The following is a 25,887-nucleotide window of genomic DNA, read 5'->3' on the forward strand; positions in this document are numbered from 1 at the left end:
ACATAACGAATGGAATAGTGTTGGGCTTGAGTTTGTGAGGTAAAATCAAACAATAATGTTTCAAGATTAGAAAATGGGGAAACAGGGTTAAATAACATGGTACTTAGCCAAGTCTTACACTTCGGCCACAACAACCCCAAGCAGCGATACAGGCTGGGGGAAGAGTGGTTAGAAAGTGGCCCGGCGGAAAGAGACCTGGGGGTGCTGATCGACAGCCGGCTAAACATGAGCCAGCAGTGTGCCCAGGTGGCCAAGAAGGCCAATGGCACCCTGGCCTCTATTAGGAATAGTGTAGCCAGCCAGTCTAGGGAAGTGATCGTCTCTCTGTACTCAGCACTGGTGAGGCCGCACCTTGAATACTGTGTCCAGTTTTGGGCCCCGCACTTCAAGAAAGATGTTGAGGTGTTGGAGCGAGTCCAGAGGAGGGCGACCAAACTGGTGAAGGGTCTGGAGGGTCTGACCTACGAGGAACGGCTGAGGGAGCTGGGGTCGTTTAGCCTGGAGAAGAGGAGGCTCAGAGGTGACCTTATTGCAGTCTACAACTACCTGAAGGGAGGTTGTAGTGGAGTGGCAGTTAGCCTCTTCTCCTGGGCAACTAGCGATAGGACAAGAGGACATAGCATCAAGCTTTGCCAGGGGAGGTTCAGATTGGACATTAGGAAGAATTTCTTTTCAGAAAGGGTTATTAGACATTGGAATGGGCTGCCCAGGGAGGTGGTGGAGTCACCATCTCTGGATGTGTTTAAGAAAAGACTGGACATGGCACTTAGTGCCATGGTCTAGTCGACAGGGTGGTGTCAGGGCAACGGTTGGACTCGATGATCCCTGAGGTCTCTTCCAACCTGGTTGATTCTGTGATTCTGTGATTCTGTGATCACAGAATCACAGAATGTTAGGGATTGGAAGGGACCTCGAAAGATCATCTAGTCCAATCCCCCTGCCGGAGCAGGACCACCTAGACCATCTCACACAGGAACGCGTCCAGGCAGGTTTTGAATGTCTCCAGAGAAGGAGACTCCACAACCTCTCTGGGCATCCTGTTCCAGTGTTCGGTCACCCTCACCGTAAAGAAGTTTTTCCTCATATTTATGTGGAACCTCCTGTGTTCCAGCTTGCACCCATTGCCCCTTGTCCTGTCAAGGGATGTCACTGAGAAGAGCCTGGCTCCATCCTCATGACACTATAGATTAGGTCTATAGATGAAGGCTGTGGTTAAAGGCATATTTTTATGCCTTTACAGTATACACAGAAAAGCAATTTTGATTGTTCAAATTCAGCCCATTGGGGGAGGCCAGGGGGTTAGTTTCCTATGGCTCATAACAGAAGCACTATTTTAGGATAAGGCAGATTTTAGATTGATATTTAGACTTGTTTTTGTTTAAAAAGGATACATCAATATTTTTTGCAGCATTATCCAGTCCCCTAGGCTAAGGTGAAGGGCTAGGGATGGCAAGGATGAACGATGTTTTGGTAACCTGGCGTTGACTGTAATCTGTGGGTTTGCAGTTAGGTTTCAACCTGGAGCTTAGGTTTGAGGTATGCTACTAACCCTTGATGTCATCATGTCACATACTGCCTGATGATCTTGAAGGCTAAGCTCTTGAATGTTACCCTGAACCCTAATCTTAACCACTGTCCAGTGGAACTGCAGACCTGGGCTGTTACAGCAATACAATTTAATTTTAAAACTTCTCTTGCCATTATAGCTCGTTCCCTCCCCTCCTGCAAAGTCTAAAAATCAGGATAGCTCTTACACCTCACTGTCCTAAACTTAGTCCTAATCCTGAAGATGACTCAGTTGCAAGAACCCTACAGATCCCCATCTGCTGCAGAGCCACCCATCAGCAATTCTTCCCTTCTGGCATCAAACTTCGCTCTGGCTTTACAGGAGTTCCTGAACCCATTAGTTGTCTGCTATTGTTACTCTCAATACTAAGCCCCACCCTAAACCTAAACCTAACTCATCTCACATATACAACAGGTCCATGTGTGCTACGCTAGGCACATTAGGATTTCATATCAAAGCTAGATTTTGACATACACTTATTATACCCCCTTTTTCTCTTTCCCCATCTATGGTAATATGGTATAGAGAGTCAAAACCAGATTGTGGCCAAACCCTGCACAGAGATGAACAGGGGTCCAGGATGTTCAGATCTGTAATAAAAAAAAAAGTTCAGAAAGAGCCTCAGAGCCTTCTACTTTTCTTATAAATTAGAAGTCAAGAAAAATCCTGCCCATATTTAAGAACCAGTGAATTTTCAGTGCCTAGTTCTCTCAGAAACAATACTTTCTTTCTGCCTCATAAAACAAAAAAAAGATTGGATGTTGGGGTAGACACAGAGTCAGTGCCTGTGAGGAACAACTCAGTAGCCACGTGGATGCAAATGTGACATACAGTGCAGAAGCCCCAGCATCCCACATTAGCTCCAGGTAATATAGTGAAGGGCAGGATGGGGAGGAGAAAGGTAAAGAATGAGGAGAAGCAGAAATTATCTGTATGTCATTGGTTCAACACTTGGATGTTTGAGCTCAGTTCTGCATTGTGCTTACATTCAAAAATGTGAGGTGAAGCCAGCTGGCATTTCCCAGTGCAACTCCTTGAATAAGGCTGGTCACATTATTTTGGAAACATTCTTTCTCCCATGATGGAAAGGGGAGAGAAGCTTTGAAAGAGAAGCTACATAAACCTTGCTGCACATCTTTCTCAGATGTATTATTCCAGCTAGTGTTAGACAGCTGCAATTAAGAGCACGGTCCTTGCTGTACATGAGTTAATTCGTATTTGGGAAGTTCAGAGGATGAAAAGAGAAAAAATGACACTAAATCATATTAAAGATAATAAGATTTTAGATGAGAGTTGGCACAAAGCCTAGGTTAGGTTCCCTAAAACAAACAGCCTTTCCAAAGAGAATACATGAAAACTTTCTGTCTGTCCCCTTTCGGTAACAGCTGAGTCTTGAACTCCACCAAAGGTCTGTTGGCTTCTTTGTATTACACCACTTCGAAAAATCCTTACTTCCTTATTCTGCATGTATAACCACACCAAAACTTTCCTTTCCGTACTCCTTCCCCAACACATAATTTGCACTGCAAAGATCTATCTGTAGTCAGTCACTTAAGACCAAAGCAGGAATAGATTTGGGGATCCTGCTGTAAGCATACTGTTAATTAACGCCTAAGAAAGCTCTTTGACTTTCAAGGGGAACCAGTTCAAGGATGTAAATGAAGTTGTGGTGGATTTGTGCCGCTGCCATTATTTAGACTAGGTGCTTGATTCCCAGGTGAATAAGAAGTTAAATCATTGTTCACATGGCCTAATGACAGCTAAGAAAAAGGCCTAGGGCTCCAAACATCTCTTGCAACAAAGAGCTCCTGCAACCCCGATGTGAAGAGAGAGTGAGAGAGCTCAGCAATGGTAAGGCAACTTGCTGACCCATGTGGAAGTTGCTTCCAACAACAGTGATCCAGACTACAGGAGGAAAAAGCACTGGACACTTTGTTGTTGAATACTTCCCAAATATGAAAAATCAATAATACATGGTTTAGTAAAACAAGATTTCAATTTTCATCTTTCTTATCTAATTGTTGGGACGAATGACTACTGCATAGCTAATGTGGAGGATATCCAAGAAAAAGCTGCTTAAGTACTCTCACTCTGGACTGATACACAATTTTTAAAAGCCCAGTGGGAGTCCCTGTGAATTGGAGACCAGGTGGATGGCACTGGCTGGACTGGTAACTTTTGGATACCAAAAGAATACGTATAGTACCAAAAGGAGACTGCTTTGCTGTGTACTGTATCTTTCAAATGAAAACTATCACTGTATGCTGTAAATGTAATACAAGACACATACCAGTTCTTACTCCAGTTCATATGCAGAAGGGTTCCAGGCGGATATCTTCTTTCCCTAAAGGTCCTTTACATCCTCTTTTTGTTTGCTAACTTTATGATTTTGAAACAAAAGCTGTGTTTTGTTCTGCATATCTAAAATTGGAGATGATATTTCTTGTGAAATAAAGTCAGAGGAAATCTCTCTGGAGGACAAGACATCCTCCTGCCCTGTTGTGGTACAGGGCGTATGTCCTTTCTGTAGTGGACTCTGTGTTCTAATGCATATGGATGGTAAGGGGTGCTGCTGTACTGGCTGTTGTTACAGTGACGAACTGTACATGCTCATAGTTCACGCGTACCTGGTTCATGGAAGTGCGTGCCTTCCTCAGGGAAGCCAGGAGACACAAGCCATACACCCCCCCCCACAACAACATCTCTCTGCTACCTAAGAAAAAAGTACTTTATAGACAAATTGTAGTGCCTTTTTCTACTGGTGGTTTTAAACTGTTGCACACCACCTCAGCTACTGCATGGTGGGAAGCCAAATAAATCATTATACAATTAATGTAAGTCTGACACTCATGGGAGAAACTGTGTAATTAATTGTGACTAATGCAACTGTTACAGAACAGAAGAGAAATTAGGAATGTTTTGCCACTTATTGTAAAGAATTACCAGAAAGCAGCTTATTACCATACTAACTACTATCATTTATTCATCAAGTCACAAACTGTCTGCAATCTGGTTTAGACAGTTTCTACTTTAATGTACCAATCCCACTATGATGACACCAAATACTGTTTTGAAATTATTTACATGAAATTCTTCAAAACTGCACATATGACATTATCATTGAGGACTCAGTCCAACATAGTTCTCTCAAGACGATAAATTAATTTAATGGCATTTTCTATGACTAGGAGAACTGATCAGAGTTATTAACCATTTTATAATAGGGACACATTCAGAAATGAGAACATTTCCTGTGCATGAGCAGCCATTAGCCACACCCCAGCTTTTTCTGGATTTACTGTTACATGGATACTTAGGTGAAGACATGGGTATTTAAGCACATCCCCAGAACCTTTCACTCAGATGTATTACTTCAGCTAACCTTCAAATGAAGTTTATTGTTATGGATACTAATGATAGCATGGCTGAAGATGATAGTAACTGATGAGAAATGGTACATCTCCGTAATAAGTGATGAGTAAATGTGAGGTCAACTCACTAGCTCTCCAAAAGAGCTGAGCGGGGAATAAAAGAGGGAGGAAAACAAGGAGACCAGCTCATGCCAATGCATGGCTGGAGGTGAGAGTTCAAAGCATTGCTGTGTGCCCCCCTGCACTCCTCCGGGGACATCCCAGGCTGCTCCCGCTAGTGGAAAAGCTTCTGTTGGTTGATAACATTTATTTGTTGCTCCGGTGGCTCTGCTGCTTCTCTCTCTGATACAGAAAATATTATCGTCTTCTGATACAGGAAATATTAGCAAAGGCAGAAGCCTGTAGATGAACAAAGCCTTACAAGACAAGAGCAGTGGGACTCAGTCCCAATATTTTCACTTAATCACCATGGTATCTTATCATACCTCATTATTACAGGGTGTCAGTGGATCTTTGCCACAGACAACTCTAGTTATGCAAGCATGAACATGCTATTACAGTTTTAAAAGACACTTATTGTGTTTGTTTTCTTTGTATTTTTATCATACCATTTCTCCTCCTCCCTCCTCACAAAATCCTATGCAGATGGAGACCCAGGCAGTCAGCTGGCCTGTAACAGGACACAATTTCTCATGTATATCTTCAGCTACTTGTCCAAATCCACTACTCTGATTAGTAGTGCTCGAAATCTATATCCTGATATGCAAGGTGCAATTTAGTTGCCAAAACACGGGCCTTGAGGGGTCCCTGCCTGGCCCCCAGCTCTTTCTCCAGGAGGACATGGGTGTCCCACATGCTCTAGGTCATGTCTCCTGATTTCATGGCACAAAATCTTGGATAACTTGTCTCATCTCCAACAGCAACACTTATCTTCATGTAGGCAATGGACTCTCACCCACAGTTTGGTGTCCCTGGGCAAGTGATATTACAGCCATGAGCAACAGATGCTGCTGGGATCACAGCCCATCGATGCTGGGTAGCTCTGCTGCTCGTGGAGATGAGACCCAGCCTCCTTGGATGGTCATGCTTGCCTGGATGCATCGCCTTGCCTCATGCTGCCTTCAGAATGTGGCTTGCATGCCAGGCAGCTGTGCAGAAGCCCCAGCTGCCCCTGAACAGCTGTGTTTCCCCACCAAGGGCACTGGAACTCGGGGTCAGGCAGAGCAGAGCAGCTTGCAGTGCTACTCCATCATTTGTGCACCTTGTCATCTGTGCACCCGATTACACAAGAGCACTTCAAACTGGTTTCCTGCACATGTCTGTGTTGCACCTCACAACAAAATGAAAACCAAAGCATCATCATTATAATATACGTTAACAAAATAAAGAAATAAAAAAAAAAAATGGCAGTAGTGTGGTTAGAGTTGTAACGGTCTAAGGGTAAAGGTAAATCTTTTTAGACCAATTCCTTTAAAAGCAATGGCAATACAGTTACATGGATTCTTAGAAAAATATCCTATGACTTTATTTTTCAAAATCTTAAATATGCCTTTATCACAGGTTGCAATTTTGCTATTGGTTGAGCTTCCTGTTATAAAAGTTTCCTGTCATTTTTCTCAAGTGCAGTAGTTCATTCTCTTATGCATTTTCTATTTTCCTTACAATGACTTCACACCTGCAGATTGTTGAGGAAAATATCCAATATTAACAAAATTTTCATGCCTCAAGTTGTGTATATCAGATAGTACTTCTGCTAGACATGGAATACATTCCTACCATTGCACGCTACCAATGAACTATGGTTTGTCTAATCCCTCAGGATCAAATGATTTATAATACTTTTTTGAGTTTGTATAACTCCTAATCTGCCTCTCAGGAATATTAAGGAGCCAGGAATGGTGAGACATTTGTTCATGTAATGACTGTCTGGATTTTTTGAGAGAGATCAGTATTTAAACAATTAATAATGCTTAGCACTTAGATGCACAGTGATGTGATGAGCGGTGCATGCAATTGCCAGTATTTGACATTAGAAATGAAATTAATTTAAGTTCTTTTTTATTACATATGAGTGAGTCATTGACAAGTTAATTAATCTAGCCCGAAGTTTCACAAAGTGTGTTCTCTCTTTCTCTCTGTTTTCTTTTCTTTATCCTTAACACTGGACAAAGTTACTTGAAGGTGTTTCACTGAAGTCATTAAGGCTTTTTGCAGGCATAGTTCTGTGATGACAAAGACCTGCAGTCAAGAAACACTGACATTACAGTGTGCAGTCATTGTTATTTACCATCTTTGTGTAGGCCTGGTGAAAACAGCTCCTAAAAATGATAGCAGTTGTTATTACAGAAGTCAGTGACACATCCCACAGGGAACTGCCTAGGAAAACTTTCCCTCTGATCCTGTTAAAATAAATCAACCTGACAATCAATGTCAAGGATGACTGTCGGCCACAAACGAGCATATAAGGGAAAGAAAGGTTTCTTAGGGAAAAAAATGTTGAGATGGAAAATTTTACTAAACTTGATATTATGCCTAAGGACAGCTATTGACAAGTCTAAGGTCAGGCATCTTGAGTAGAAAATATTGGGAAATGCAGCTCTTACTGCTGGTGTCAAATCCTGTTTTTTCTTTAGGCAATAAACAGATTTTCACAGATAGAGTTAAAGCTGCATAACAGCTAAAATGTGGGAAGTAGCAAAGTTTTTGTTTATATTACCATGGGTTATTTGGTGTTCTTATTACTAGTTATATAATAAAATAATGCAGTGATATTGCTTTATGTCCAGTTGTCAAGGAGAAGAAACGATACTCTCCAAACCAGCCAGCATGCCTCCCAGCCTTCATGATTAACAAAGCCAATTGCCTTGCTCAAGATTTGTGACAAGACCTCACCACCTGCATTATGAAATTCCATTATGAAACAATTTCCATCAAGAAATACATTCTCTCTCTTTTCTAAAGAGATTGCGTGGCTGTAACGAGCACAGGTTGCAACCTTTGTTCTGCACCTCGTTCACTGTTTCTCCTCCAGAAGGTTTTCACTTCCACTTGTGATGCTGTTTATGGCTTGTGAGCTAGATAACCCCGTAGCAGCACAGATTAGCCTGCTCCTTTGTCATCTCTCAATACTATAAAAATTAATATCCTTTGATAATAATAAATGCAGTTCCTTGGTTTGCAATACTGTCAAAGATTCATTGTGCCCTCACAAACAGAGATTCATCCAGATGTAGGACAGCAGATATCTCCAAGCAACAAGTCACAATGGGTAAAAACATACAAAGAAGAAACTACAGCATTTTTCACAATGTAGCTAATGAACAGAAGGTAGAAGTTTGAGCTTTGAAACTTGCATTTCTATGCCATTATCTGAAATCAAATGGCTGATGCTTGTATATGCCTGTATTTTCACATTAGGAGTCTGCTTTTTGAGCTGTCATTGTAGAAGACATTGAACCAATTACTTATCTGTGTAAATCATGAAAGGCAACGGCTGCCTGATATTCAAAATAATGTGGTGAATAGGACTCTAGTCTAGAGACCAGGGATCTGCAGGGCAGGTTCTTAGAGCACATAACTGCTGCTCCATTGATTGCAATAATCTGGTGAGTGTCTATCACCTAGAGACTGTTCCTGCCTCTTCCTTTGATCCGGGACAAGGGACATCACATCTCTAGGCTCATCTCAGTCCTTTTCTATTAAAATAGCTGAATTATCTGAGTTAGGGTCTTTTACCAAGCAGCTGGTAACATCTTTCACAACAAGGTTTTCCTATGTGTAAAGGTACTTAAGAAAAGAGAGCGAAACTGATGTCAGCTGTCTTGAATATGCTTTTTACTGTGGTGCAATTAAGTCAGTAAGCCTAGATTTTACTTCCTGACATCTTTTACTCAGTGTTTGAAGACTGGATTATTGCCACAGTACATAATTTTGAAAAGTTCCTATTTTTGAAGTTTTGAATTTATTTTCATCTTAAAGATTTTAGAATACCATAAAAACACTTTGCACAAATATCATTCTCACTTGTTCCAAGGTTAGATAGACTTTGTCCTACTTTATCATCCACCAGAATCATCGCCACGTCCTTCATGCCAACAGGACAGTGGACAAGACTGGCATCATCAGAAAAGGCTGAGAGATTCACCTCCACCTATGCGCTAAAAATGGAGTTCAGCTTTAAATTAAGCTTGTGAATCTAAAAATCACCAATGACTGTAAAATGCCTAAGCAGTTTGTAGAGCAGAGCCCACAGCCCAGTCCTTCTCACTGGAGAAATCAGAGGAAGGGCTCACCACAGTGTTTTCACCATCAAGCTGCTGGCAAAGCCTTTGGAGATGTTTCTCCTCTGTTTTTGTACTACAGAGCTGGAGATGATGCTCTTGGTATGACAAGGGAACTTACTATCTCTGGTGGCCTATGAATTTGGGGCCCTCCTTTGTATATCTTGACAACTTGAAATAAACCTGACCATCTTGACTGGCTAGACTAAATGCTCACAATTTTTCATTGTGGGAAGACCTGACTTCACCAACTCTTAAAAATGTGTTTCCTAAAAGAGAGGAATTCTTATCAAGTTTCAATTGATTAAAGTTTTGCACTTTTCAAAAGGTTTCAAAAACGTCTGGTGACAGAGGTGATATCCGGGAAAGGTGGGAGACGGAATACAGAGATTAAATAACCTCAGCAAGGTCTCACAAGGAGACACTGTAATAGATGCAGAGGTTCCTGATGTGCGGCCCTCCGGTCTGATACTTTGATGACATTGCCTTCATCTTTCTTGACCCAATGTCATTTTCAAAGCACCCTATGTGTTCCTTCTCTTCTAAAACTGAAAACTATCATATCCTACACAAATCAACTAAAATTAAGACAAGAACACAAGATAAAGCCTTACTGGTACTCTTTTTTTACAAAAGCACTGTTACCCCATGCCCAATGAGTTTTTCCTCAGTTTTCCTCTGTTATTTTTAAAAATGGTGCGTAAAACTATCCTAACTATTTGTCTGAGTGTTGCCCCAACCTATAATGCTGTCTGGGCTAGTAATGTCAATTGCATATTTTTATTGGCAGTCCAGGTCTTATATCAGTGGCAAATGAGAGCCTTGTAAAGCAATTCTTTCTTAATCTTTCTCTAATTATGCACATAATTATGCATGCATGATATGTTTAGTCATTTTCTATATTGGCACACATGTAGTGTATAGGGTACCTGGACTACTCCTTTTCCCCACTTTTCATGACCAGAAGTGGTTATACACACATCCATGTGATAACAAGAAGTTTATTCAATAGCCCACTTTCCCTTGTTGGCATCCCTTTTTCTCATATTATTCATCTCTGATTTTGTACTTGTTACCTTGCATCAAACCCAGTACTTTTAAAAGGCTGTGAGATGTTTGAAGTATGAGTTAGATGCATTAAGATATGGAATTTTCCACAATTTTATCTGAAAAACTAAGAAATTGTAAGTGTATTACATGATTTATATCACTTTACTCCTTTTGAAGCCCTGTTTTAGGAGAATGTTAACTCCTTTAGCCACTGGCTTGTTAATAGCTCCTGTTATCTGTGATTTCTGCCTGAGCAGAATGTGGACACTGAAGAAAAGCAATACACTATCAGACTTAGTTGTGTAAATACAAGTCACAGGCTGTCAGCCAGCCAATACAAATACAGAAGGATCATTAAAATGATCATTAAAAGTATCATTACAAACAAGCTCAAGTAAACACCACAACTGAACCTTTATGTTAAAATTCAAGTTTAAAATATTCTTCTTATCCAATAGATACTTTCCATGTCTTTTTTATGAATTAAACTATTGTCTCAGTGACAAATATTTCTGAATAGAAAATTAAATACCCTTTTCTTTCACTCATCAACATCAAATTCTGCCACATTATGAGTATCAGCAAAGGAATGACTGTCCTTGTCCCCACTGCATTTGACACAGTTGTCATTCTGGGGTGCTTCCCCCCACTACACATACACCTTTTATATTTCTTTTCCTTTTTTTCCCCATCAACTCTGAGCCCAGCGGCTGCTTTTAGCAGTGCTTTTAATGACTGCTTTGAAGCCTGACACTTCTATTATAAGAGCTAAATTGGGAGCCATTTAACACCCCCTATTTCACTTTCACTATAAAAAATTGAGTGTTAAATGCAGGGAAGCGCTGGTGCAAGCTGTATCCAGACACACAGGGGACTGATTTTCTTGATGGCTGCTCTGTGAGGTGTCAGTTCAGTGCCCCATCTCCCTCCGGACCTGGCTGGGGGATGCAAGAGGCGGCTCTGGCTGTATCCATTGCCTTGACACAGCTTTTGCTGCCCTAGCTGCTCTACTGTGTTTTGTCCTCATTAATAGCAAAAATATATTCCAGTTAAATGTCTTTCATCCCAGGTGACCTAGCACATTGCTTGTGACTCCTACCCTGTCTCAGGCCACTTCCCACAGCATACTTCTGTCTGCTGTGAAACATTGTCCTCCTAGCAGCCAGGCTCTGCACCTCACTCTGATGCTGGAGTCAAACCTGAGGAGGGACTGCTGCGGTCCAGCACCACACAGAAAACAGCTCTTCAGTTGATAGGTTTTCTGTGTTCAGTTCAAATATTTGATGTTCAGTGTTTCCCAGTAAATCCTCATTTTAGGGGGTGAAATTAATTACTATAGTGATAAACCTGCAACTGTCTTATCCAGAGAACAATAATGGGATTTTAAATGGAAAACTGAAGCAGTGCAAAAAATATATCTAGTGGTCACTAATCTCACCAAAAAGTGCTATGAGCCAGAACTTTTCTTATTACAGCAAGCAAGAGGAAAAACCTCATTGAAAAGTCATAAAGATTTTTAAAACACTGGTAAGTAGCTGCATATTTTTCAGTAGGAGCAAGATCTTCTGAAACCTAGCTAAAAAGAAAGTCTGTCTAGCAAAGATTAAAGATTGCCAGGTAGCAGCAAATAGCCGACAAGAACCGTAGAAACCATTCCTAAATAAAATGAACCTTATGATCCTGAACTTCCAAGCAATAAAGAATCCACTAGAAGAGTAATGTGAAATAAGTTCCAAGTATCAGTGCAAAGGACTGTGCTGTAATTTTCCCATCTTTTGCCAGGCTTAGACAAGGTCATTATACTGCTATAAACACTCCTGTTTAAGAAACGGCCTTGAACACAACCTTTAAGGGAAAAATAGACAAGGAGGTAGAAGAAATCGTAGATTGTATTCAGTTTGGTTTTAGTTGGATACACTCCTCTCATAGTATCATATTTGCCAACTAAGGGCAAAACATCGCAGGACAATCAGAGCGAGAAAACTTGTGAGCCTGTTTAGGCTACAGAAGCAAGACACATTCAATCATGTCATGTCTTTCTAAATCAGGTTTGGTCAAAATACAGCTTCCTGCTGTTGAAAGGTACATTTGGGCAAAACCTCCTGCGGAGAATATTCTCTAGAGAGTAAACCAACCTGCTTGATCAAGTTTCAGGCCGGAAAAAGTAATGGACTTACCTTGTAAAGAACTTCAGCAAAGTGCAGCTAAAATGCAGCATACATGATGTATACATATCTCCAAAGCATACATCATCACAGAAAAAGAAAAAAAAAGACATGTCCCCTTCAGCTGGCAGAATGAAAATAAGGTACACACGGCATGACTTCCAGCTTAATTCAAAAAACAGAACTACTATTGCACTTTCTCTGAGTTTCTACTGATATCAGAGCGACTTTTATGAGATTTGGGTTTTCCAGCTGTGAGACCATTGCTGATTCCTGTCAAGTGAAGGTCAGCCCTTTGCTAGGGAGACATCACAGACGTCGTCTATCCTGCCCTGATGGCTGTGGGCCTGGGAGGCAGCACTTGAAATCCTTCACAAAGATGTCTTGAGCTTTCTTGCTTTTCTGCAGCAACAGAGAAAAGCTCACATATCTGCATGTATCTATTACATTTGCATTCTCTGGTAATTTCTGCTGGCGGCAGTGCTAGGATTTTAATCCAGGAAGAGGGAGCAGTGGTGTAATAGCAATGTTACCAAGGGTGAAGCATTGCTGCTCAGTGACAGTGGCCAGTTATAATACCTGATCTTGACATCCTAGACTAAAAACCTTGCAGAGAGTTTGGAAGAGGCTGCACACAGCTCCCCAGTAAATCCCCAATATGCAAAGTCTTCTTACTTCTGTACTGGCAACGGCAAGGGAAGGAGGAGGAAGAAAGACAGAAAACAAATCTTGAAACTTGAGTTCTCCACTCATCTCAGTGAGTGGTGACAGCGGCGGCAGCAGCGAAAGCGGCGGCAGCGACTTGAGGTTAGTGCGGGGGCGAGGGTGACATCGGGCTTAACCGGGCGGTTTTCATACTCTGGGCCCCCCCTGAGTCCCCCGCGAGCATCAGCCCCGAGCTGCTTCCCCCCCACCCCAGACCCGGACCCAGAGATTCTTAGCAACGAATCAGGTGATAAAAAGCCTCCTGGAGGGCAGGGACTAGTCCCTGGCCAGAGGGGAGAGGGAGACTCAGCTGTGACTGGATGTGTCCCAAGGCGGGAGAGGCCGCAGCCATTTGCAGCTTGTTGGGAAGGGCGCTGACTCCCTCCCAGTGCACAAGGCAAGGAAGGTGCCAAGGAGCTGGGAACCAGGGGTGTCACCAACAGGTATTTCCCAGTTCAGTGAAAGAACAATGGTATCTACCCGGTGGAAGAAGACCAAAATGGATGTGGGAACCCAGACAGAGCTCCCACAGAAGGAGGCGATGGTGCAGGTTGCAGGCTGCAGGGAATGCTACACCGTCTCTGTGGTGACAGGGGGCTGTGTGCGCTGTGAGCAAGTAGATGATCTGCTCGGCCGAGCGGCACAGCTGCAAAGCCAGGTTGAAAGGCTTCAAGCCGAAGTAGAAAGGCTTAGGAGCATTCGGGAGGCTGAAATGGAGATAGACTGGTGGAGCCAGGCTTTGCCCTCCCTGCAACAAAAACGGGAGCACCTGCCGGAGAGCTCCCAGGATCGAGGGACCCCTGTACTCTGCCCCTCTCAGGTGGAAAACAATAACCTAGAGGAGAGGAGTGAGTGGAGGCAAGTCTATGGCCGTGGCAATAGGCGAGTGCCCTCCTTGCCTACCTTGCCTCCACAGGTGCCTCTGAGCAATAGATATGAAGCCCTAGTGGAATACAGCTGGTCCAATGGGGATGTGGTGGAGAGGCAACCTATATCAGAGGTCCCACCACAGTCAGAAAAACCTGACAGGCGTATAGCTACCTCCTCCACAAGGAAGAAGAGAAGAGTTTTAGTGGTTGGAGACTCCTTCCTAAAGGGATCTGAGGGCCCAGTATGCAGAGCTGACCCCCATCACAGGGAGGTCTGCAGCCTGCCTGGAGCCCGAATCAGGGATATCACCAGGCAACTCCCCAACCTGGTGAAGGCCACAGACTACTACCCCCTGCTGATCTTCCAGACAGGTGGGGAAGAAGCTGCATCCCATAGTCTGAGGGGGATGAAGAAAGACTACAAGGCCCTAGGACGGTTGGTGAAAGAGTCTGGGGCACAAGTTGTTTTCTCCTCCCTCCTTCCATTTTCAGGTGATGACGTGGGATGGAATAGTAGGATTCTCTCTATTAATGCCTGGCTACGAGACTGGTGCTACAGGCAGGGCTTTGGGTTCTTTGATAATGGCTGGTTTTATAAGACAACAGGCGTGACTGTAATACATGGGAAAGGCTTATGTCGTAGGGGCAAAAGGGTTCTGGGACAGGAATTAGCAGGGCTCATTCGGAGAGCTTTAATCTAGATTCGAAGGGGGATAGGGTAGTAGCTGGGCTTGCACCACTGGGGCAACGCTCTAGTGTTGAGGCAGACCAGGAGGCCTCCCATCCCCCTGGGGTGAAATCGGTGTGCTCAGCTCGCTCCCTGAAATGCCTGTACACCAATGCACGCAGCATGGGGAACAAACAGGAGGAGCTGGAAATCCGTGTTTGGTCGGGGGGCTATGATTTAGTGGCAATTACAGAGACTTGGTGGGACGCCTCGCATGACTGGAATGTGGTCATGGATGGCTATGTCTTGTTCAGGAAAGACAGGCCACTAAGGAGAGGTGGTGGAGTTGCTCTTTATGTGAGTGAGCAGCTAGAATGTATTGAGTTCTGTCCAGGGGCGGATCAGGAGCGAGTTGAGAGTTTGTGGGTGCGAATTAAGGGGCAGGCTGGCAGGGGTGATACTGTTGTGGGTGTCTATTACAGGCCACCGGATCAGGATGAGGACGGTGATGAGGCCTTCTACAGGCAGCTGACAGCAGTCTCGCAATTACAGGGCCTGGTTGGCACGGGGTATTTCAACTACCCTGATATTTGCTGGGAGGCCTACTCAGCCAGCCATCCTCAGTCCAGGAGGTTCCTCCAGTGCATTGATGATAACTTTCTGATGCAAATGGTGGATGAGCCAACTAGGAGAGGAGCGCTGCTGGATCTTATCCTCACTAGCAAGGAGGGTCTGGTTGAAGAGGTGAAGGTTGAGGGCAGCCTTGGTTGTAGTGACCATGAGATGGTAGAGTTCAGGATCTCGTGTGGCAGGAACAGAATAGCTAGCAGAATCACAACCCTGAACTTCAGGAGGGCCAACTTTGGCCTTTTCAAGCAATTGCTAGGGGAAATCCCATGGGACAGGGTACTAGAAGGTAAGGGGGCCCAAGATAGTTGATTAGCATTCAAGGACTGCTTCTTCCGAGCTCAAGATCAGAGCATCCCAGCAGGTAGGAAGTCAAGGAAGGGTACCAGGAGACCTGCATGGTTAAACAGGGAACTGCTGGGCAAACTCAAGGGGAAGAAAAGGGTGTACAGATCATGGAAGGAGGGACTGGCCACTTGGGAGGAATATAAGTCTGTTGTCAGAGGATGTAGGGAGGCAACTAGGAAAGCTAAGGCCTCCTTGGAATTAAACCTTGCAAGAGAGGTCAAGGACAACAGAAAGGGCTTCTTCAAATACATTGCAGGTAAAGCCAACACTAGAGGCAATGTAGGCCCACTGATGAATGAGGTGGGGGTCCTGGAGACAGAGGATAAAAAGAAGGCGGAGTTACTGAATGCCGCCTTTGCCTCTATACTGTTGTCTATACTGTTGGAGGCTGTCCTGAGGAGCCCCGGATCCCTGAGGCCTCAGAAGAAGTCAGGATAGAGGAGGAATCTGTCTTGGTAGATGAGGGCCGGGTCAGGGACCAATTAAGCAATCTGGACGTTCATAAATCCATGGGCCCTGATGGGATGCACCCGCGGGTGCTGAGGGAGCTGGCGGAAGTCATTGCTAGGCCACTCTCCATCATCTTTGCTAAGTCGTGGGCAATGGGAGAGGTGCCTGAGGACTGGAAGAAAGCGAATGTCACTCCAGTCTTCAAAAAGGGCAAAAAGGAGGACCCGGGTAACTATAGACCGGTCAGCCTCACCTCCATCCCCGGAAAGGTGATGGAACAACTTGTCCTTGGTGCTGTCTCTAGGCACATCAAGGATAGGGGGATCATTAGGGGCACTCAGCATGGCTTCACCAAGGGGAAGTCATGCTCAACCAACTTGATAGCCTTTTATGAGGATGTAACCCGGTGGATAGATGATGGTAAAGCTGTGGATGTGGTCTATCTCGATTTCAGTAAAGCGTTTGACACGGTCTCCCACAGCATCCTTGCAGCTAAACTGAGGAAGTGTGGTCTGGATGATCGGGTAGTGAGGTGGATTGTGAACTGGCTGAAGGAAAGAAGCCAGAGAGTGGTGGTCAGCGGGACAGAGTCCAGTTGGAGGTCTGTGTCTAGCGGAGTTCCGCAAGGGTCGGTTCTGGGACCAGTTCTATTCAATATATTCATTAAGGACTTGGATGAGGGATTAGAGTGCACTGTCAGCAAGTTCGCTGATGACACAAAACTGGGAGGAGTGGCTGACGCACCGGAAGGCTGCGCAGCCATTCAGAGAGACCTGGACAGGCTGGAGAGTTGGGCGGGGAGAAATTATAACAAGGGCAAGTGTAGAGTCCTGCATCTGAGCAAGAACAACCCCATGTACCAGTACAAGTTGGGGGCAGACCTGTTGGAAAGCAGCGTAGGGGAAAGGGACCTGGGGGTCCTAGTGGACAGCAGGATGACCATGAGCCAGCAGTGTGCCCTTGTGGCCAAGAAGGCCAATGGCATCCTGGGGTGTATTAGAAGGGGTGTGGTCAGCAGGTCGAGAGAGGTTCTCCTCCCCCTCTACTCTGCCCTGGTGAGGCCGCATCTGGAGTATTGTGTCCAGTTCTGAGCCCCTCAGTTCAAGAAGGACAGGGAACTGCTAGAGAGAGTCCAGCGCAGAGCCACGAAGATGATTAAGGGAGTGGAACATCTCCCTTATGAGGAGAGGCTGAGGGAGCTGGGTCTCTTTAGCTTAGAGAAGAGGAGACTGAGGGGTGACCTCATTAATGTTTATAAATATGTAAAGGGCAAGTGTCATGAGGATGGAGCCAGGCTCTTCTCAGTGACATCCCTTGACAGGACAAGGGGCAATGGGTGCAAGCTGGAACACAGGAGGTTCCACATAAATATGAGGAAAAACTTCTTTACGGTGAGAGTGACTGAACACTGGAACAGGCTGCCCAGAGAGGCTGTGGAGTTTCCTTCTCTGGAGACATTCAAAACCCGCCTGGACGCGTTCCTGTGTGATATGGTCTAGGCAATCCTGCCCCGGCAGGGGGATTGGACTAGATGATCTTTCGAGGTCCCTTCCAATCCCTAACATTCTGTGATTCTGTGATTCTGTGATCTCTGCTGGAGGAGGCAAGCAGAGTGCTTTTCATGCTCTCCCCAGCTTTGTCTCTGCTCATCTCTGAAGGCTTTTGAAGGCCGTATGTGTCAGTGCTACACACAGTGCAGGGAAGGCCTCTGGGCTTGAGTTAATGGTGTAAGGTGAGAGTGAGTTGAATTCTTATTAGATAGCTGCTTGTGTCATAGCAGACAGCAATATGAAGACCATGTTCCTGAAATCTCACAAGCTTGCTGGGACTCTGAGATCAAAATATTCTTCAAGTTTACAGGAAAGGCACTAGTGAAGTCATGTTAGTGAGAAAGCCTTCATGTTGCTTTAGAACCTTTAATACTACCAGAGACTTACCCACCTAATGCAACATCCTGAAAAAGTCTTTAATGCTCTAGCCTGAACAATAGTTTTACTATTTCCTATGTTGATTCTTTTCAGAAGTACTACACTGATTTTTTAAGAAAGTAGCCAAGAGTATTTTCTTGGAATAATGAATGCCTTATGAAAGATATAAGATAAATAATGTAATCTCAGGATTAAAAACTTCATCGGAGAAATTCTTTGAGTACGCCCAATGCTGCAGAGGGAAGAGAAAGGGAGGGTGTGGGACATCCTCTTCCTTATTGTACGAACCCAAGCAGGGGAAAGTAATTCCCTTTGGCATGAAGAGGGCAGGAAGGACTCCTGTAAGTACCTTGGGAGCTGTGCTAGGGAAAATCCAAGAGGTCACATGAATATTGCACTCAAGGCAGACCACAGTGAAGGGTGTGAGTTCCCCTCACCTGCTCTGTCCTTCTCTGAATCTGTAGAGTGGGTGCCGTACCATGGTTGGGTGCTGCTAGCTCATACAGCCAACTATTCAAGAGTTCTTCCAAGGGATGCTCGCGGATTTACTCATGAAGGCTGACCCAATCTCTCTCCGGCATCAGGGCCTTGGGAAAAGCAATTCAGTACTCAGAGGTCTTCTGCAGTAGCCCAGGGCTCCCCTAACCCTGTACCTGGCCTGCTTTCTGGCAACTTTCATAGATCTCTTCAGCTCCTCTCATGCTTTTGGCTGTCATTGGCCAGGGTCACTAACACTCTAAATGCATTTCTACATCTGTATTTAGATTCAAAGTCTAAAATAAAATAACAAATCCACTGTTTTACATTTTGGCAGGCGATACTGGTTGTGTAAGGCCCTTCATTTTCAGATTATTATTTCAGTCTGAATTGCTTAGCTCACTAAAATCTTAGCCTCAGATGGAGACAACATACTAGTAAACACTGTTTCTAATCTGCATATCTGGTTACTTCTAGAGGATACAAAATGAGTAACTGCCTTCAGAAACTGGCTTTGTAGCAGTCTATGTGTAAGAGTTGCTGGCGGTCTGTCATGTGCCTCCCATGTTCTGCAAAACCATATGGAAAGAGCAATGGTCTTTCAAGTAAACAATGGGCACTACTTTCTTTCCAACCAGTTAACCTTCTTATTTTGACTCTCTCATGTAAATTTAATGAGAAAATACTAAGCCAACATAGAATAAGGAAGTCAAGATATAAATGTGCTGGGTTTATTTGTTATTTTAATAATCAGCTGGATGCCTTATTACTCCTGTGTTATAGATTAGGGGAAAACCAGGTTGCTTTTCTTTGCTTGGTTGACATTTTTTATACATGTTTGCAGTTACCGCTTGGAGCCACCTGTGTCTGATTAAGACTGTCAAGTAACCATAGCATCCAAATACATTCAGATAATAGGATGTGCATGGCTTTGTAAATAATGATGTCAAGTTGTCAGAGAAGAGATCATAACCCCTAGAACGTAATATTGCCCTTTCTCAATGTTTTGATTTTTATTTTGCCTCCACACTGTTATTAAATTCATATGAACTTGGGTGATATTCCAATTTGATGAAAACCTAAATTATAAATGAATTCATGAAGCTGGAAAGAAATCATCTCATATAAGTGTCATGTTTGAGGTATTGAAATAAGGGCATTCGAGCCCCCTCTCAAATGAGACAAAACTATTGAGAGATGTTCAGTACTATTTGTAATACATACTAATGTGAAGAGACTCTCTGTGGCTCAAGCCTTTCTTCATATGGTATTTGAACTTACCGCATTCTCCTTCTTTGGATTCTACATAACTGGTTTTGGGTCCTCCTGTGGAAAGAAAACCCCATGCTTGCACTCATCCCTATGTACCAGACTGATTTGTCGACCTAAACTAGCTTTCTAATTCAAAATGAGAATTTACCAGGCTCTTTTCCACTTCTCACTAATTCTTGGTTCCTGTCTCACAGCCCCCTGCTTGCCCTGCAGGGCTTTAGCTCCTGACAGCTCTGGGAGGCGCAGACCATGCAGTGGGCAGAGAGCTGTCCATGGCAAGGCAGCAAAACCTGCAGCACTATGAAGAAACTCCCTGATTTTTTGTGTATATACAGAGAGGAGAGGAAGGGTATGAGGGAGACAGGCATGGGTTGAGGGCTGGAGTTTAGTGCAGTCCTGACTTCATTGGATTAGTTGTATACAGTCCATTGGTCACAAATGTATTGTGCATCATGTACACCATCTGTAACAGTGGAAGTGGGCAACATTGCTGCCTTCCATGCTTCAGAGGTGACTGTTCCCATCACTGATCTCTCCATCAGTTTGATTAACCAAGGACTCATACATCTGGCTGGATTGCCACTGTCACCCTCCGCATGACCAGGGCAGACTTCTTGTCAATGTCACTCTTGCTTTTTTGTAGGGGGAGGAAAGGAATGTGCTGCAAGACTGGAACCATGGTCACACCCCAGAACATGGTTTTCTGCAGCCAGCATCTTTGCAATCATGGTGGGTTATACCATGTGTGACCCTCAATACAGAGCTACTGCTACACTCCCACTGCTTGGACCTGGGAGTACCAGCCCAGTACAAGCACTTGCTCACCAGGTCAGGGTGACACAGTGACAGCTGCATCTCCTCCCCAGCACCCCAGGTCCTCTCACTCATGAAGGCACAGTGCTCTTGGCAACACAGGAAAGTCACAGTAACCTGTTCTGAAACAGGTTAGCAAAGCACTACAGGGCTTGACTGTGGTTATAGTATCAAGTGTGAGAATAGTGGCCATTACTGGAGGGAAGGATGTGGAAGAAACACTGAGAAGGACAGATGGATGGATGGATGGATGGATGGGAGGGCTGTTGCTTTATGCCAGTCTGGAAGTCTGTTCATTCATAATCCTGCTTCTTAGTGTTCCTCTTTGTTAAATAAGAGCAATACATTTTTCTGGGGGGTGGGGTAAAAGAAATAATCCAGAACATTCAACAACCTTACAAGAAGAAGGCTTGATTTGCTATTTTTAAAGAAAATTAATGCCTTTTATGACAGAAGGACACATTTCTTCTTTCAGGAAGCCACTATCAAAGATCCTAGTTTTTGTATATTCAACTTATGTAGTGAGATGGTTTTTTTAAGAGTGACTGCAGACATGTGGCAATCTGCATCACAGCTTGAGAAACGAGAATTTGGAGTGTTCCAAGATTTTGGAGAAGGATGAATAAAACTTCCTGGTTGTCTCAGAGCCTTTTGAAAAGCACAAACCCTGCAGGTTCCCTGGGGAACCTCTCTCATCCTTACCCCTATGGGCTCAAGAGGGTATCTCTGGGTTGTGATTACCCCAGCAGAGCTGAGGAAGCTGTTACAGTTAAAACAGGTATCACTGATGGCCTCTTTGTTGTGGTTTATCAGAGTAAGGGAAAAGAGCCTACCAGCAGTGTTGCACTATTGATTGTAAAGGGCCAGGCAATAGCAGCAATAATAAAAAAGACTGTAGGTGTTCCAGTCATATGGGGTTCTTCATTTTAAAGCCAAGCCAAAAAATGCAGAATGCCAACTCAGTATACTTTACACAAGGGAGGAGTCATTTTGTGCCCACAACCTTGACGGCCGGCCCTCCTGCACTGAGGGGTCCCACCAAACCTTCCTTGCAAATCACTGCAAAGTGAGCCCAGCACATATAAACTAAAGCACTGACATTATTTCTTAAGATGCAGCATTCAAAATAATATCCACATTATGAAAGGAACAGTGGTCCCCTTCTATTCACAGTGGCTCTGCAATTTAAAAGGTCTGCCCTGATGCTGCACACCACCTTTGCATTCTCATTTCGGTTGCCTGCCAGTGCTAGGCACATTTTGGAAATCATATTGGTTAAGGAATGACGTGTGTACAGTTCTGTGGTACTTGTTGCTGAGCATTTCTATACTGTATATGAGACAAAGCAGTTCAGGTAACAACGGATTTGATGCAGTGGGACTGTGTTTATTGGCAGAAGAGTTATAAAAGAGGGAGAAATGTCCCCAGAATTGTTTATGATGTGAGACACAGGATCTATTTCTCCCATGTGTGTGGTGTCGATGCATTCTTGGAGGGATGCACCCAGAATTGGGACCGCAGGTCCCTATCAGTGCCTGTGGGAAAGACAGGTCAGCAGCTGGGGGTGATGCGGGGAGCAGGGTGCGCAGGTGGGCTGGGGTCTGCTGCTCTGCTGGGGTCTGCCCGAGACAGAGAGATCAGCTTCAGCGCATTTACAGCTGCCTGGCCAATGCAAAAAAATCCCTTTGGAAGGTGAAGTTCAGACAGAAATCACTAATTCAAAAGCAGCCACTGATTCAATAGCAGCCACTAATTCAATAGCTGTCACGGTTTGAAGCTGGGCACAGAGTGCCTGTCTGATCTGAGATGGCCATCCCTGAGAGCTTGGGTTACAATGTCAGGAGTGAGTACCTGCAGCTTTTACTGTGTGGAAAGCTGGCCCACCAGGAAAAGCAATGGTCTTTCGTCTAAGCATTGATTTTTTGATGTTTAAGTCAGGTATAAAACCTATATGAATGTATACACCATGAAAAGACAAAACAAGAAATTAAGTTGAGCAGTTACTTCAGAAATGCTAAAAATCTTCTCTCAGGAAGAAAAAAGGAGCCTGTGGGTAAGGGCATGTTGTGTCCCAAAAACCTGAAATAGCAGAAAAACACACAGAAGATGCTTTACCTGGAGCAGACTCCGTGGCACAGCAGATAAAAGCCACCGCACAATGCGCAGCACCAGGAGGGAAGTGGGATCTCCATTGCCCCTGTGCGTCCTGTGCTACTGCTCTGGGATGGACAAGAGGGGACAGCCACCCTCCTGCCACCTGGGACATGCGTCCTGCTTGTCCCCACAGTGCAAGGGCCAGCAAGGTCCACTCTCTGCCCATGTGCAGCCCCCATGTAGGGCATTTATTCTTTCTTGCTTATTTGCAGCCAGATTTCTGCACCTCGGCATCCCCAGAGGTACGCGTAAGCCCTTTACGACAGCCCATGAGTGGCTTGGTCCTTAGGCATTGATCCCCCCAGCTCCTGAAATAGGGAATTACTAGTCTCCCCTCCAAGCGCATGCACAGAAAGGATAGGAGAACTGCAGGCCCACTGGAGTGGAGCACGGACTTTGATTTGGTCTCCGTAGACGAAAGACCATTGCTTTTCCTGGTGGGCCAGCTTTCCACACAGTAAAAGCTGCAGGTACTCACTCCTGACATTGTAACCCAAGCTCTCAGGGATGGCCATCTCAGATCAGACAGGCACTCTGTGTTTGTCAGCGTCAGCATCTGAGGCAGTGAACAAAAACTGTTCTTTTCTGCCTCAAAGTCCTCAGGCTTGAATCTACACGAATTTAAGAGAGAAGGAAGTTTAATTTCCCTCAGTTTATGCCTCCTGTCATTACCTGTTGTAAAAAAAAAAAGAAAGTGGTTTACATTGCTGTGTGGAAGTCTGCATGTTTTTTTACAGGAGAAGAAAGTACCTTAAGCAGCATGGCAAAAGGCAATCTTTGCTCTGGAGACTCATACTGAGCTCACAAAGGGAAAAAACAAATATCTGTGAGGAAAGCCAGCTTGCTTATCCACTCTTTGTCTTCAAGCATCTTGCAGCCTTCACCACGTTCATTCTCCATCAGAAACTTTAGTACTGGTTTTCTTAGTTTCTAGACTTTCTGAGGGCTTTTCTTTGACAGTCAACAAGTGCTGCAAAGGAGCACTCTCTTCTGCAGCTTGTCATTTTTACAAATCTCTCTGAAATGAAATGCCTTCACACAGACTTTGTTGATACAGCAAAGAGCAGTATTTAAAACACCCGTGAAACTCACTTGCTTGGCACAAAGAGTCTCCTGGTAGATATTGCAAGAGTACTACGCACTTTTGGGTTTAAAACATTGCCAGTAAAGCAACAGAGTCATTTTTGCCAATGACACTGGGTATCCCATCTGTGCAAATCCCATCTGTCTAATTTAGATCAATCAAGTTAAATAATATTACTGGCTGTCATGCCTTCAAGCGATTTTCCCTGTTCTTCAGACATGTTGGAGCCCACGGTCAGAGTGCTGAGCAATGGGAGACCCAACAGTTCTTCCATCATAGCAGAGTTTTCCGTCGCACACTGAAGAAGAAGCAGGTCTGCACTCAGTAGCGTCACAATTGTTATAAGTTATGAACAGTGCTTATCCACAGCCAAGAAATCTCTGATTTGTGCTGACAGTCCACTAGACATCATTGTATTGCTAGTGTACATGCATGTGTAGCCCCAGTCATTTACCAGGCTTGTGGGAAGGGGAGCTGAGGAGCACTAAAATCAGAGGTTCTACTTCACTGTTTGAAACCCTCCTCACCTGCAAAAATATTTTCTCTTTTGTGGTAATATAATAGTATTATTATGCAATATCTACATATAATGTTTCTAAGATATGATATCGGTAGAGCTCAGTCCTGTCTTTTTTGTTTTATTTATTAAGACTTAAGTCGTTTTTGTTGTTGTTGTTTTCTTATACAATCAGGTTGCAAAGCAGATCTGACAGGACAGTTCAGATTCATTTCAGCATGGATTTGGGAAAATTGCTGCTTTTCACTGCAGCAGTAATGTTAGATGCAATGTAATGGCCTGGAACCGCTCCCTTCTTTCAACAGGCACCAGCTCAGCAAGACAGGGTAAATCACTTCCTTGTTATGTCAGCCTTGTATTTTTTAAGCTGATACGTTTGATCACCATCAGTGTTTGAAGATTATCATAACTAGCAATTACATTTTACATAGACATACATTTACATAGACAATTTACATAAGTCTGACGCAGAGCTATTAGAAAAAAGACCAGTCAAACCCCTGCCTGGTTTGTGCTGGGCTCCTTTTTCCACACTGACTTCTGCCTCCTGTGCTACAGACGTGGGCAGCAAAGATGCACCCGGTGCCATTCACCCCTGTCCTCCTTGGCAGCCTGCAGCATGTGCCAACTCTTCGCTTCAGCATTACCAAGTGTCCCTTGACTGAGCACCGCATAATAGTGGTGCTTACTATTTTTGTTTCAGCTGCTAGACAATTTAAGTCCTTCGCACTCGACAACCTAAAATTGTTTTCCACCCCTCTAAAACTCCTGGAGTACCACCTTTACCCAAGGCCCTTCAGGTCTAAAGCCTAGCAATATACTGACTTATACCAATCAAATATTTTCTCTAACTCAATAATATTTTGACTCTATTATCCTCTAGCACTATGTAGCAAACTATATTGGGAATTGTCTATCAGCTTCTCCCACAGCTTGTGGCAGAGTGTGCTATGAGATTTCAGATACATCCTGGAAGGAAACCCTATCATAAGTAAGAGCACACTATGCCCCTAGCCTTGAAGAAGATATAGATCCCTACGCCAAAGAGGTATGTCTATAGATAGAGTTTTTAACTCATTTTCATGTTGCAGAACTCTGTACATTTCCTGGAAGAGAAATACACCCATTTAGAAATTTTACTCAAAAAAATTTTAGCTAAAAAATATTTAATCTAATATTTTAATATAGAATAAAAGTCTTGAAATATCATTTGCTTGCAGTTTTGGTCATCAGTTCAAAGCAGATGGTCAATATTACTTTTTGGTACCAAGTAAGTAAAGAGCATCAGTTTCAGGCATATATCTCTTTTCAACATGTGAGGCTTTTTTTTTTACTTTATTTTCATTTATTTTTGAATTGAAAACTCCCTCTCGTATCAGTAGCTGGACATGAAGAGTATCCGTATAGGCACAACAATCTCTGGTAGTTACTATGAGTTACTACTACTTTCTTTTTAGCTGAGATAGGTAAAACGCTCCTGTTTCAATCCAATTTGCAGTACTTTCAGTTTTTGTATGACTTCTTTTTCCTTAGCTGATACATT

This window comes from Nyctibius grandis, chromosome 2, assembly GCF_013368605.1.
Source record: "Nyctibius grandis isolate bNycGra1 chromosome 2, bNycGra1.pri, whole genome shotgun sequence".
NCBI classification, from domain to species: Eukaryota; Metazoa; Chordata; class Aves; order Nyctibiiformes; family Nyctibiidae; genus Nyctibius; species Nyctibius grandis.